A 15,195-nucleotide genomic window follows, 5' to 3' on the forward strand; every position below is an offset into this window, starting at 1 on the left:
GATAACTAGGGGGAACCAAAGAGGGGTACAGGGCTCTTTTACCAGAAATGGTGCCAGACACATGAGCTTCATAGCAAAGAGGGCAGTTTGTTATATGCTGCAGCAATTCTCACATTTTCAGATGTCACCATAAGCTCCATATGGCAGCTATTCAAAGCCCCCTTTGCAAAACAAAAACAAATAGCCCCAGCATGACCCCGGCTTGTTTTTTTTTGTTTTGTTTTGGTGCCTTCCTGTTTGGCTGGTGACAAAAGCATCAGCATCAAACCTGCCTAATACAAGGAAGGCTCTTTGGCACCAGTTAAACATCCACTGTTAATTAACCCTTTCGAGGCTAGGAATGCTTCAGCGATCGCGTTTATCATCACGCAGTTCCAGAGGGGCAGCAGGGGCCATGCACTGCGCCAGGTTTGAAACAGGACAAGGGGCGGACACAACCCGCGCTGCATCCTAGCAGGCGCAGCGCAGCAGGCTCTGGCGGAGAGAGAGGGTGAAAGACTTTCCCGGGGGGGGAACAGGCGACAGGCAGATGCATTCCCCAGCCGGCCCGGGAAATCCCAGGCAGCCGCCGCCGCAGAGCTCTGACTGCGGGCCCCAGCAATAGGGACGGTGGTGCCTGCTCCAGCCCTGGGCCCTCGCGCCACCGCCTCCCGGGAACCAGCCGCTTACCTGCTCCTCGCGCAGCCCCTCCTCCTCCTCCCGCTCGAGCCGCTTCCCCCCACCTCGGTCCGCAGCGGCACCAGCAGCCCCAGCCGCTAGCGCTCAGGCTCCGGCAGGAAGCGCGTGCCAATGTAAACCTCTCGCCTATTGGCTGCGCGATCCCAGCTAGGCTCTAAGCCCGGCAGCTATTCGCTAGGGAGTGGAGTCAGCTGGCTCCATCGTGTTCCGCGGCTCACCCCTTGCCGGGATGCAGGTGGGCGATGGAACCAAGCGGCGCTGGCCCCCACGTGGGTGGGAGATTTGTAGGCTGGCAGCTGAACACCTGGTCCCGCCATTCCCGCCCCTGCGCAGGCTGCTGCCACCCTCACTGGAGCCATAAAGATCAGGAGGCCCAGTCGGGTGTCCCCCGAACTGAAGTGTCCGCAGCCATCACCACGGGTGGCGTGACGCAGCCCCCTGATGCTGGGCGCCGTGGGAAGGGATGGCTGTGACCCAGGCTGGTGCAGCAGCTGGCATGCTGTCGGCGCTGTATTAATATTTAATAACAGCAGCAACTGGATCGTAATTTGCTTGGGGCGGAAAGCTCATCATCATGCCCAATGCGCGCTATGCCAATGAATCCCTTTGTGATACAGCATTGGAACATGGCGGTGTCACTAGACCCTCCCCTGCCCAAGGGGATTTGGGGATCTCTGTGGGGAGAGGTCCATACTAATGTCTATTCTGTTCAGACCTTCATCACCGTAGTGTCAGCACCTTCCAGTAGTTTATTGAGTGATGTGACCAAAGCACATTGGAAATGTGGGCATCAGTCCCCCTACCCCTCACGTGTTAAGCAAGTGCTCTACCATTGAGCTAGCTCCTCAACACATCCCTCCCTTAGCAGTATCAGCTTGAGAGGTGGCTATCCAACATTAGATGTTGGTCATCTGTACAGGTTGTCTGACTTAGTCAAACCTGTATCAGGCAGAGGAAGATCTTTGCAACAACAACAAACAATTGCCTCTGAAATGCACTAGATTGAACAGAGGAATTTTAATTGGAATTAAAGCCCTGAGACCCCCTGCCTCACAGCTGAAGCCCAGAACCCCAAATGGGGTGAGCGGGGGTTCCAGGAAATACTCAATGAGAATTTAAGCCCAGTATGATGAGACTGCCTACAATGACATGTAGCTGATCCGCGACTGCTAGAAGCAATAGCTCCAACTGCCGGTGATGGGATACTAGATTACTACAGATTCTTTCCCAGGTGTCTGGCTGGTGGGTCTTGCCCACATGCTCAGGTCTAACTGATCGCCATATTTGGGGTTGGGAATGAATTTTCCTCCAGGTCAGATTGGCAGAGACTCTGGTGTTTTTTTGCCCTCCTCTGGAGCATGGGGCATGGGCCACTTGCAGGTTTAAACTACTGTAAATGGTGAATTCTCTGTAACTTGACGTCTTTAAGTCATTTGAGGACTTCAGTAACTCAGTCAGAGTTTATGGGTCTGTTACTGGAGTGGGTGGGTGAAGTTTTGTGGCCTGCAATGTGCAGGAATTGAGACTAGATGATTATGATGGTCCCGTCTGACCTTAAAGTCTCTGAGGAGCCAGAGCATGGATTAGGACCCCATTGTGCTAGCTGCTATACAAACACAGAACAAAAAGGCCCTGTCCCCAAGGAACTTACAATCTAAGTATAAGAAAAGAGACAATAGATAGATACAGGCAGATAAGGGAATACAAGGAAACAATTAAATAATGTTGGTGATAGGCAATGGTCACAGAACTCCAGGAGCCTAACTGTTGTCAATTTTTTTGTAGGGATCATGGCAAAGAAGAATTATGAGGAGGGGTTTGAAAGTGGATAATGAGGTAGCTTTGCATGAGGGGCAGCAAATACTGAACAAATACTGCACTTGATCTTACGTCCTAATTGTAAAGTGGTACGCCTGCTTTGAGAAAGTAACGAGCTTCCTCTCTTGCAATGAGAAGCAGTGTCAGGTTAAAAATGAAAATAAGGGAGTCTAATTGTGATTTATTTTGTGCCATCAGTGTGCTTGGCCCTGTACAAAACACAGAGGAAGAAAATCCCTGCTTCAAGGAGCTTGCAGTTTATATTGAAAAGATGATGCAGTTGATATGGGATGATTGGAGGCTCAGTCCTGCAAAGTGCAGGAGGTTAGGATGCTCAGCACCTCCAAGATCAATCCTTAGATGACAGTTGGATCACAGACCTTTGCAGGTAACTGTTCTTTTAAATAGTCACTTCTTTCTTTGGGGGATTAAGGTTGAAAGGTTTTGTAAGTGACTTGTTCTGAAGAGAGGGTAAGTAAAGAGATACCCAGGGGAGTGGGGGGCAGGGGAGATTATACTTGGGAAGCTAGCCTGAGCTGCCACTCAGGCTGCTGCTGCAGCCGCTCTGTTATTTTTAGCTGTGTAGACATACCCTAAGAGCTGCATTATAGAACTGACAGCTTTGGGGATTGTGGGGAGGCACTAAGGTGACCTTTGTGCCTTCCTGAGCCTGCACTGTTTCAGGGGCTGGAGAGGCTCCTGATGTAATGTAGACAGCTCTGAGGGCCTCTCTAAGTGACAGCAGTTTCTCTGGACTGCCCCATTGGCTACCACACTGCCTGGAATCTCTGCAGCACTGTGTGGTCTTGTCCCACCCCTGACACGATCTTCCTGCTCCTAATCCCACCCCAGCATGTTCCTATACCAGGACTCATGGTGGAGTCCTTGAAAGGCAGCCTTATGGCTGTCTCTGCAATGCAGGTATTGGGGGAATCCTCCCTCGGCTGGATACAGACAAGGCTTTTAGGGCCTCTTTATGTTGCTCCGGACCTTTTACCCAGCATAAAAGGACTGGAGCAGGGTGGGGAATCTCATCCATGGTTTATAAAAACTCTTAACATTGTGTGAGGTATTGGATGACTCAGGAGATGGATAATTGGGATACAGAGCCTTTCACCTCTTGACCTGGGATGTAATGGGGTGCTGTCCCTTTAAAGTAGTGTGAGAGGTGCCAGTTACCCCATCCCAGGAGTCTGGAATGAGTGGAGCAGTCATTGGGAGGAAGGAAGATGGTTCCAGGGAGCAGACCATTGTTCCTTTAAGGGCCTAGGACCTAGAGCCTTGTAGAGTGGACAGGGTAAGGCTCCCTTCTCTCCCTGCCAGTATAGACAGGTGGTTACTGGTCCAACCCGGGAAGAATTAAAGAGCCTGATCAGAGGACTGAGCACAGGAATCAAAAAGAGGCTCCAAGCACAGACAGGGAGAGTTGCTGAGGGAGCTGTTTAGGGGGAAGGAACTCAGGCAGGGCTGGGCATTGCAACATAGACCCTAAGGAGGGCTGGGAAACCCCTGAACCTAAGGGGAGGTCTGTGGGCCAGGGAGGCCAGAACTTAAAACCCCAGTACCAGGAAAGAGGATTGTGAAACGCTTAACTGAAGGGGGCTGAGTTTGCAAGGCAGGGAGGCTGGGACTTAAAGCCACAGTCCCAAGAAGGGTTGGGAAGCCCTCAACCAGAAAGGGGACTGAATGGTACTGAATAAATTATACCCCCAGGAGAGGGGGAATATTGTTTCAAAGATCTTGGCTGTGACTAGATTATTCTGAGGAAATGCAGGGGGAAACTGAGGCAACGTGCCTTCAAGGCCGCTCCAGGCCATGAGGGGATGATGTAGGATGCCACCAGTCTACATTGCAGAGGTTCAAATCTGGCAGGGTGGTATATGGCTACAATATTACCAACTAGTGGCCCAAATGAAGAGAGCACCTGGTCTCAGTCCAGTTCTGGGGGGATAACTGTCACTGAACACTAGTTATCACTAACTGTCACCCTTGCTGGCAGTCAGAGCAAAGAGACCAAGGATGGAATAGGTCTGGAAAAACTTTTGGCCCATAGTGGTGGAGGGATGTTTGGAGGTTACTAACTCATGCTCTACCTGTCCTATGGAAAATAGAGAACTGTGCAGTCCCAGGGTGAAATCCTGGTCCTGCTGAAGTCAATGGCAAAACTTCCATTGACTTCAGTGGGGCCAGGATGTCACCCAAGTCTGTTTTCTGGCACCTCTCATGAGTGATAAATACACACGCACACACAGCACCCGACATAGCTTTGTTGTTTGTCCTCTCCTTTCTTTGTTTGATGCTATCCTTGCTACTGAACATATCTTTCACATCTGCTTCTGACCCGCTACTGTCCAGATTTGTTTCATTTTAGTGTCTCTTGTATAAAGCTATTTTCTTGCAAAAGGCCCAATCCTGCTCTGCCATGGGAGGACTGGGCCCTAATGCACCATTTATATCTCTCTCTACCTGTCACAGTTCATGCCAGTTGTATGTACATTTAATACATAATTCAACTATTAATTTTAAAGACAGTGTTTAAAAGTACTTTATAAATTGCTGTAGGGATATTTCTATGGAGGGGAAGGCAATTTAATAGTTTTAACTTCTGGTTTTCTTTCCAGATTGTAGAAGATCCAAAGGACAAGTGCAGGCTGGAATGCTGGCATGAGAGCCTAGAATTCAATTAAAAATACTATGCCTTTCAGGAACCAGATAGTCGTATACAGAATTATAGCTAGCTTCTGTGACTGACAACCTTGCAAACCTTCTTCTCATATTGTATGGACTGTACTTACTGTGAATCGTTATTAACCTTTGTGAAATGTAGCTGCTGAAAAAGGGATCTGAGCTGCAACATTTATAAATCGTATCCAGGATTGAAAATTGATTTACAGACATCATCTGGGACTGAAAGCCATTCTCAAAGAAACTGTTTTCTGTTCAACTATTATAATAAATGAAGAAAACAGAAACAGTGAAGTGAAGAAACTGATTGACAGAACCAGAAGAGTATCCAGAAGTCACCTACTACAGGACAGGCCCAACAAAGAAAGTAACAGAACGCCACTAGCCGTCACCTTCAGCCCCCAACTAAAACCTCTCCAGCGCATCATCAAGGATCTACAACCTATCCTAAAGGACGATCCCTCACTCTCACAGACCTTGGGAGACAGGCCAGTCCTCGCTTACAGACAGTCCCCCAACCTGAAGCAAATACTCACCAGCAACTACACACCACACAACAAAAACATTAACCCAGGAATCAATCCCTGCAACAAACCCTGTTGCCAACTGTGTCCGCATATCTATTCAAGGGACACCATCATCGGATCTAACCACATCAGCCACATCATCAGGGGCTTGTTCACCTGCACATCTATCAATGTGATATATGCCATCATGTGCTAGCAATGCCCCTCTGCCATGTACATTGGCCAAACTGGACAGTCTCTATGCAAAGAATAAATGGACACAAATCAGACATCAAGAATTGTAACATTCAAAAACCAGTAGGAGAGCACGTCAATCCCCCTGGACTCTCAATAACACTTAAAAGTGGCAATTCTTCAACAACAAAACCTTCAGAAACAGACTTCAAGGAGAAACTGCAGAACTGGAATTAATTTACAAACCGGACGCCATCAAATTAGGCCTGAATAAAGACTCGGAGTGGATGGGTCACTACAAAAACTAATTTTCCCTCTGCTGATACTCGCACCTTCTTATCAACTGTTGGAAATGGCCGACGTCCATCTTGATTGCATTGGCCTTGTAAGCACTACAAAAGTAATTTTCCCTCTCTTGATATTCACCCCTTCTTGTCAGCTGTTGAGAATAGGCCACTTCCACCTTAATTGAATTGGCCTCGTTAGCACTGACACCCCACTTGGTAAGGCAACTCCCATCTTTTCATGTGCTGTGTATATATATATACTGCTTACTGTATTTTTTACTCCATGCATCTGATGAAGTGGGTTTTAACTCACAAAAGCTTATGCCCAAATAAATTTGTTAGTCTCTAAGGTGCCACGAGGACTCCTCATTGTTATTATAAAGGCACTATCAATAGCAACTGAAGCCAACACCTGATTTATGGACATACTGGGAGTTATAAAACATAAACCATATATCACGTAGTCTTTATGATACTGAATCTCTCCATACATACTGCAAGGATTAAACATCTGTTTTATAAAGTTTATTCTGTGGTTCCAGAACAAATGTGAGTGGCTTTGTATTCTTCACGATTCTTCATCTTGTTAGTACAATATTGTGGACCAAACGCTGATTTTTATGGTTATATTCTATTGCATTGCATGCTGCTTTCCCCTGCAACATCTAGTTGATATTTATCAATATTTCCAGCAGTTTTAACCCAAATTTTATTATTTCTCTCTGTATCAGATTTTTAAGGACTAAGTAACTTTACTGAATTTTCAATGCATCAGTCTTTGAGATGACTTATTATCAAGTTTCAAATTTATTTGGATTATTGTTTACAAAAAGTGTACAAAAGGAGCTTCTCCACAATTGAATATTGGTACGTATGACCCACTGAGAGATCAGTTCAGATACTTGTATACGTGCCTGGTACTATGTATTATGTGGGCTTAAATATGTAAACCCCGTTCTGATCTCACTTATGCAACTCCATGGAGTTACACTGGTATAAAGAGATCAGAATTAGCCATAAAAAGAGCAGTTTTTGTCAGTGCTGAACAACATCTGCTGCTTAATATAGAACAAGAAAAAAACGTAAATATCTGGTGGATATAAAAACTGGGAAATAGAGGAAATGAAGTGTTTACAAAGACAGTAAAGACGATCTGGGGGTAGAGATAACTATTTATTTGAAGGGCTTTTTTGCTTTGCTCAAACTGTTTCTTATTTACGTGCTGCGCATACTCAGTACATGATTTTCAAATACCAATAGCTTTGCTAAGTGTCATTTCTATTGTAATTTGTATGTACCTATCATAGTCACTAGACACACTTACAGAATTGAAAGGACACCGTGAGGGCAATTCATTTGTAGACTGAAGCTTTTATGAAACCTAAGACCATTACAGAAAAATGTCTGCACGAAATATAAAACAATCCCAGTGGCAAGTGTTTAAGAGCAAAGCAAATAAATAAACATTCCTCTGCAGGCCTGCAACCCAAACACTTGCAACAATGTGCTAGGGCAGGAAAGTGAAAATTACTATAAAGAGAGGAGAGAAATGCAAAAAGTAAGTGGCATGAACAATGACAAGTAAATAAGGGATGAGATTTTTCAAAGACTCTTACGTCATTCGGATGCTTGAGCCTCCAAATACCTTAGGTGTCTTTGAAAGTCCCAGTTTAGATGTACAAATTCTTTCAAATTGGAAAACATTAGGTGTCATTTCTATACCATCTAAGGACTCCCCTGAGTCAAGGAATCCTCAGCTAGCTGAATCAATCAGCTTTACAGTCTGTTTGCACTGCCAAAGTGGTGAAAAAGGTCATAGAAGGGGTCAGTATCTGGATGAATCCTGAGGCATATTATTATAAACTCCTTTATAACTGTCCCCTGTAAAAATGGGGAATCTCCTCTTTTCTTCCATTGGTAACTGGAAAAATCAGTCTAGCAATGCAACACAACAGCTCGGGGGAGACACTGGTTCGCAGGACTGAAAACAAAACTGAAAGCTAACAAGTCACAAGCTGGCAGGAAGTGATTTCATCCAAAGGCTCTGAAATTTCTGCCTTCTATGGTATTAAGAAAAATACAGAGAGAGAGTCCAAGAGCAATTAAAGAGGGAGGCTGAGAGGAGATGACTCACCTTCAGGTCTTTTTCCTGTCACACCAGGCTTCAGGGAAAACTAGATTCTAGAAAAGGCCTACCAACGGTGGGGGAAAAAATGGGCTTGGACCATTTTCATTCTCTGTGATGCACAAAGAAGGTCTGAAAAGGTTTTTTTTAATGAATTTGGGGTTTGGGCTTGTTTGTTCCTGAAGAAATGTCAGAAATGTCAAGTCGTTTCTTACTACTTTTTGCTAGAGGACTCCTTGCAGGATAAGAGAAATGGGGTGGGAGCTTTCTCAGTGATCAGCTGAAACTATATGTATCTTTAAAAAAAGGGAGAGCTTTTCTCCTATTTGTCAGGAGTTTGAGATATGTCGGTGTATACAAAACCAAACATATAAAGGGTAGGGTTCTTTTTATTCACACTGAGTAATGCCTTCCCCTTTGTATTTGCTCACATTTCCATCTCTTGTCATTTCATAGAATCATAGAATATCAGGGCTGGAAAGGACCTCAGAAGGTCATCTAGTCCAACCCCCTATTCAAAGCAGGACCAATCCTCAACTAAATCATCCCAGCCAGGGCTTTGTCAAGCCTGACCTTAAAAACCTTTAAGGAAGGAGATTCCACCACCTCCTTAGGTAACCCATTCCAGTGCTTCACCAACCTCCTAGTGAAAAAGTTTTTCCTAATATCCAACCTAAACCTCCCCCACTGCAACTTGAGACCATGACTCCTTGTTCTGTCATCTGGTACCACTGAGAACAGTCTAGATCCATCCTCTTTGGAACCCCTTTTCTGGTAGTTGAAAGCAGCAATCAAATCCGCCTTCATTCTTCTCTTCTGCAGATTAAATAATCCCAGTTCCCTCAGACTCTCCTCATAAATCATGTGCTCTAGACCCGTAATCATTTTTGTTTCCCTCCACTGGACTCTTTCCAATTTTTCCACATCCTTCTTGTAGTGTGGGGCCCAAAACTGGACACAGTACTCCAGGTGAAGCCTTACCAGTGCCGAATAGAGGGGAATGATCACATCCCTCGATCTGCTGGCAATGCTCCTACTTATACAGCCCAAAATGCTGTTAGCTTTCTTGGCAACAAGGGAACACTGTTGACTCATATCCAGCTTCTCGTCCACTGTAACCTCTAGGTCCTTTTCTGTAGAACTGCTGCCTAGCCACTCGGTCCCTAGTCTGTAGCAGTGCATGGGAGTCTTCCGACCTAAGTGCAGGACTCTGCACTTGTCCTTGTTAAACCTCATCAGATTTCTTTTGGCCCAATCCTCTAATTTGTCTAGGTCCCTCTGTATCCTATCTCTACCCTCCAGCATATTTACCATTCCTCCCAGTTTAGTGTCATCTGCAAACTTGCTGAGGGTGCAATCCACACCATCCTCCAGATCATTAATGAAGATATTGAACAAAACCAGCCCCAGGGCTGACCCTTGGGGCACTCCACTTGATACCGGCTGCCAACTAGACATGGAGCCATTGATCACTACCCGTTGAGCCCGATGATCTAGCCAGCTTTCTATCCACTTTATAGTCCATTCATCCAGCCCACACTTCATGATGTTATTTGTGATGTCATGATCCCACTTGTTCTCCAGTCACCCACAGAGTCCAATAAAATAGGATGGACAAGAGCTGACGTGTGTAATAGGATAAAAAAAATATTGAAAGAGACTTACAAACAGAAAACATGTGCAAGCCTTCTCTATGCATGTTAGTGACACAGTAAAGAGAGGTGCAAATTCAATTATTTTTAATTGAAAGCCAGTTTCAAGCTGAACTGGAAAACTCATTGTAAAGCTGAATTGGGCAGAATCCATCTGCCTTGCTCTCATCCTTTAGTTGCGTTGGGGGGTGTCAGGGTCTGGTGTGTGCATGAAATGCTTTAGGGAGGAGTCTGCATATAGCAGAGCCTTCCAGTTTGGATCATCATTCAGGAGACACAAGGAGTATCTGGCTGACTCCTTTAGGACTAAATTCTGGTCCCATGGGAGTCACTTTAGCTCCTGGTGGAAAAAGATGCATATGAACAAGGGAACAGTGCTACAGAAAATGTTGGCCAAAAAACGGGCACAGAAAAGTCATTCCCTCTCCCCTTTGCAGTTTACTTTTGCCTTGATAGGCTTAGAGCTCCTCTTGTTTGTTTAATCTACATGAGGCTTTGCATGTCAGACCCTCTGGCCATATCCACTGTTTCCTGCAGGACTGATTGCCTGTAAAGCTTGTGTTCCTGAAGGATAAACTTCCCTGCCCTTGGGTAAAAATATGAACAGTACAACTGTCCTGTTTTAAACGGATCCCTTAGGGGTTCTGTGGGGATTCATTCATATTGCAAAGTGCTATATAAAGATGAAGTATTATTTATATCCTCGAGTGTCATTCCTTGAGGTCTGTTGGAGGCTGTGCCCAAGAAGCTCACATGCTAAGCCAGTGGAAGATTTCCTCTTGCTTGTTTTAAATGAGAAGTTCTAACTCCTAGATCAGGCCAACTCTCATTAAAGTGAGTGGAGAGACTCCCACTGTCTTCAATGGGAACGGGATGGTGCCCTTGTGGAGTAAAAGTTCACGGAGCATTCTCCTGGTTTCAAAATCTGAGACTGTAAGAAAAACAATGTCTCCAGACACGATCACATCCACATGATGCCAGTGTGCAGTATTGCCCAAGAAGCTCACATGCTAAGCCAGTGGCTGAGTTTCCTCTTGCTTGTTTTAAATGATAAGTTTGGAGGTGAAACTAAATCAACAATATTGAGGGCGGTGCCATTGTGTAACTTAGCTCTGGTTTGTAGCCAGCTAACACATGCACTGGCTCCCCCTCGACCTGCTCCCCCAAGACACAGTATAACATTAAAGTAAGGAGCAGGCTAATCCCCTATGAAGATCTTACGTCTACACTGCCAACCCACCCTCCCTCCCCCCGAAAACATGTCAGCGAGTCTCTGAGCCTGGCTCAATTGACTTGGGCTTGTGGGACTCATGCTATGGAGCTAAAAATAGCAGTGTAGATGTTCCCACTGGGTCTGGAGCCTAGGCTCTGAAACCCAGTGAGGAGGGTGGGTCTCAGAGCCAGGCTTCAGCTGGGTGTTTTGTTTTGTTTTTACAGTATAGATGTACCCTTATTCACAGCCTGGTGCCTAATGCAGAGCACTGCCTTGCTCCATTGCTGCTGTTTCAGTGTAGCAGCTTTCACTCAACATGGAGGCAAGGAGAGGAAAATTTGGTAGAAATAAACAGCTAGATGTAAAACCCTCTGATGGGTCTAGCATGGTTACATTTTAGTATATGTCTTCTTTGCATCACATAATCACATCCAAAGAGCCTACATAACCAATGTCTAGGGTGGCTGTGGAAATGCTGTGTACCCTGAGCATTGCCATAATGCTTAATCTCAGTCAGAGTCTGTAGATTCTCTGCAGGGAGAGACCGAAGTGCCATCTCATGAGTGCATACCGTACAAATCTGGTCAGAAGGAAGCAACTATCATCGCTGGGTTTTAACAGAGCTTGAATCTATAAGAAAAGGCTTTTATCAAGTAACATTAATAATAATCAGAATTTATATGGTGTTTGCAGTCTGTGAGGTACTTTATTATTAACACCATTTTACGGGGGAGGCGGGGGTAGAGAATGTACATGTTTTGTCCAAGGCCACTGAGGGAAGGAGCATCTGCACCAGGATTAGAACTCAGGGAGCTGAAGTTTCCCAGCCTTTGCTCATGGAGGGGGATTGTTATTTAACTGTCTTCCTTCCTGACACCTGTCTTGCTGTTGCCCCTGCTCTTCAGAGCTACCAAGTCTCACTTGGGAAGGTGACTCAGGCCTCATCTAATCTGGAGATTTGCCCTGACTTTAGCTAGCATGGGGCTGGATGTCACTCTCAGCACTAATGTTCCCCTCCGTGGGCAGGTGGAGGGAGGACCTTAGAAAGTTGAGAGTAACCCCTAGTGTAGAAAGGCCTGGCCAATAGATGCACAGGAGAAGCTTACCCCAGTAGAAGTAATGGTGGTGCCTGTCTTCACTAGAGATTGCAGGAACACTAATGGCCGTAATTGGGGGAAATCCCTCGCCAAGGCTTGAATAACATGGGGTTCACTTTAAGGCAGTTTTTAAAGTTTCTCCCTCATGATGGACTTTTCTAGGTGCCTTTCACAATTAAGACATTTAAAATCTTTTTCATCATGTGCTGGGCATCTTTCTCATGTAAATTTTCCAGGTTGAGACAAAGCCCCTGTTGCAATTTAACAGATCCAAGGAAAATGATTTCACTGAGGATGAAAATATCCCCTCGACATTCTTGCAAGCCCTATCTAGTTAGTTTCCCTTCCCTCTTGTGTCTTTTCCAGGCCCTCCTCAGTTTCAATTCTTTAGAAGGGAGTCTTCTCCCTGCCATGTGACATTCATTTTAAGGAAGTGCCCTTGTTCCTGATGAGAAAGGATTGTGCTGTGTTCCTGTTTCAACCAGGCTTTTAAAGTCTCACATAGCACGTACACATAGACACATGAGCAAAATCCTTCAGCACCCAGAGCAGGAAGGAGCCTATAAACGTTGCTGCAGAATCACTGCTGAATTCCTCCTAATGAGTGAGGCTTGCAGGTCTGGAGGAAGAGAGGAAAAAAAGGCAGGCAGACCCGCATGCCTCCCTCCCCTGGTCTTAGACTGGAACTCAGGATATCTGGCCTCCATTCCCAGGTGTGTCAAAGGCTTCCTGTTTGATTTTGCACAAGTCACTTAATCTCTTTGCTTTTTAGTTTTCCCAGCAATAAAATGGGATAATCCTTCCCCACCTCACAGGAGTGTTGTGAGGATAGGTCCTTAAATGTCTGGTAGCACTTAGCTACGTCAGTGATGGGAGCCATCTAGGTATCTGGACTGATGGAAACATTCCCAGATATGTATCTAATAGAAATTGATGGTGATTGATACATTGGGGGGTGGGGAAAGACAACAGTCAAGAACTCAGATTTCAAAAATAACTACTAGTAGTCAAAGCACCAAGAAATCACTGATTCAGATTACTGTACTGGGGAAAGCAAGCAACTCCATATTTGCTTCCTCCCTACTTCCTTATTCTCTTCCAGCTGCTCATAGATTTTCATAGCTTTTAAGGCCAGAAAGGACCATTAGATCATCTAGTCTGACCTCCTATGTATCCCAGGCTATTAAATTTCACTCAGTTACAAATAATTGGGCTCAGTACAGGCATGTTTCTCTAAAGCAGATCTTCCAAAAAAGGCATCCATTCTTGATTTGAAGACATCAAGAGACTTTGTACTTCGTTCCAGTAATCACTCTCACTGTTAAAAATTTGTGTCTAACTTGATTTTTGTCTGGCTTCAGCTTCCAGCTATTTGTTCTTGTTTTGCTTTTCTCTGTTAGATTAAAGAACCTTTTAGTACCAGTATTTTCTCTCTGTGAAGGTAATCAAATCACCTCACAGTCTTCTTTTTGATAAACGAAACAGATCTAACTCTTTAGCTCTCACTGTAAGGCCTTTATCTCTGGTCCGCAAATCATTTTTTGGCTCTTTTCTATACCCTCTAGACTTTTCAACATCCTTTTAAAAATATGGACACCAGAACTTGACACAGTATTCCAGTATTGGTCTCACCAATCCCAAATACAGAGGTAAAATTATCTCCTACACCTCACTACTCATTTCCTTTTAGACCTTATGTCTTTTCTTCATTTACAGTTTTTCCTTAGAACAAATTCGCTATAACTGTTCATCTTTAGAAAATGTTTCCATTCATTTCCTACACCAACAAATCTCTTTTTTTTTCTTTCTGGACACCTATGGTATTACTCCCAATGCATTAATTTAAGCATGTTCCTAAGTCTTTGGAGGATAAGGGCCTTATTTCATTTCTGATTTGGCTTTGAGATACAGACCGATACTTATGCCTGCTTGGAGTCCAGTTGAAGTGATTAGGATTCTGCATGAGTCTGTCCAAGTGGATCCAATTGCATTTGTAGGATGGGGGTGGGGGGTCGGTGGTCTTTGTCCTCTCTCCCTTCCATTCCAATTTCCTGAGTCTTCTTGATTTAAAGAAACTTGAGCCTGGGTCCTGCTCTCCCTCCAGCTCAGAGCGAGATAAGAACCTTGGCTCAGATCAACTGGATAAGGAATATAAAGTGATGGTTTTCATTCTTCATTATGTTTTGGCAGATTCAAGCTGTCAGTTTGCAACAGGGGCAGGATCTCTGTTGGGGTTTGTTTGAGATTTTTTAAATGGTATCTCAGCAAATCACACACACAAAATCCTACATCACCATAACAACAACAACAAAAAAACCCAAACCAAACCCCCCAGCTTTGAAAAAGAATCCACAGCCTGACAGTCTCCCTTCCTCAGTGGGTTAGCTTTTCAATCTGTTGTGGTTTGGTTGGTGTGTTTTTTGTTACGGGATGAGGATTCATTGCTGGATGTGCTATTTCATTTCATGGCCTGCGTGCTCTTAAACCTGGCGCCAGGTGCCTGAGAGATTGGAACAAAGGCCACTCCCTTCAGCCTTTAGGTTTCAGAATTGCAGCCGAGTTAGTCTGTATTTGCAAAAAGAACAGGAGTACTTGTGGCACCTTAGAGACTAACAAATGTATTTGAGCATAAGCTTTCGTGGGCTAAAACCCACTTCATCGGATGCATGCAGTGGCTGTAGCCCACGAAAGCTTATGCTCAAATCAGGGGTGGCTTCAGGCCCGAGCATGCCAAGCGTGTGCTTGGGGCAGCATGCCATGGGGGGCGCTCCGCCGGTCGGGCGGCAGGCAGCTCCGGTGGACCTCACGCAGGCGTCCCTGCGGAGGGTCCGCTGGTCCCGCGGCTTCGGTGGAGCATCTGCAGGCGTGCCTGCGGGAGGTCCACCGGAGCCGCGGGACCGGCGACCGGCAGAGTGCCCCCTGCGGCGTGCCACCGTGCT

General features: G+C 45.4%; 1 protein-coding gene across 1 annotated transcript in view; it reads right to left on the bottom strand.

The window, feature by feature from the left end:
* TECPR1 (tectonin beta-propeller repeat containing 1) overlaps positions 1-913 on the bottom strand; it is a 38,845-nt gene extending 37,932 nt beyond the window's left edge. Inside the window, exon 1 of the mRNA XM_039491298.1 lies at positions 670-913. The gene's annotated coding sequence lies outside the window, so the exon portion shown is untranslated. The remainder of the gene's footprint in view (positions 1-669) is intronic.
* Positions 914-15,195: the final 14,282 nt, after the last annotated feature.

Source organism: Mauremys reevesii, linkage group 10 (genome assembly GCF_016161935.1).
Source record: "Mauremys reevesii isolate NIE-2019 linkage group 10, ASM1616193v1, whole genome shotgun sequence".
In the NCBI taxonomy this organism is placed as follows: Eukaryota; Metazoa; Chordata; order Testudines; family Geoemydidae; genus Mauremys; species Mauremys reevesii.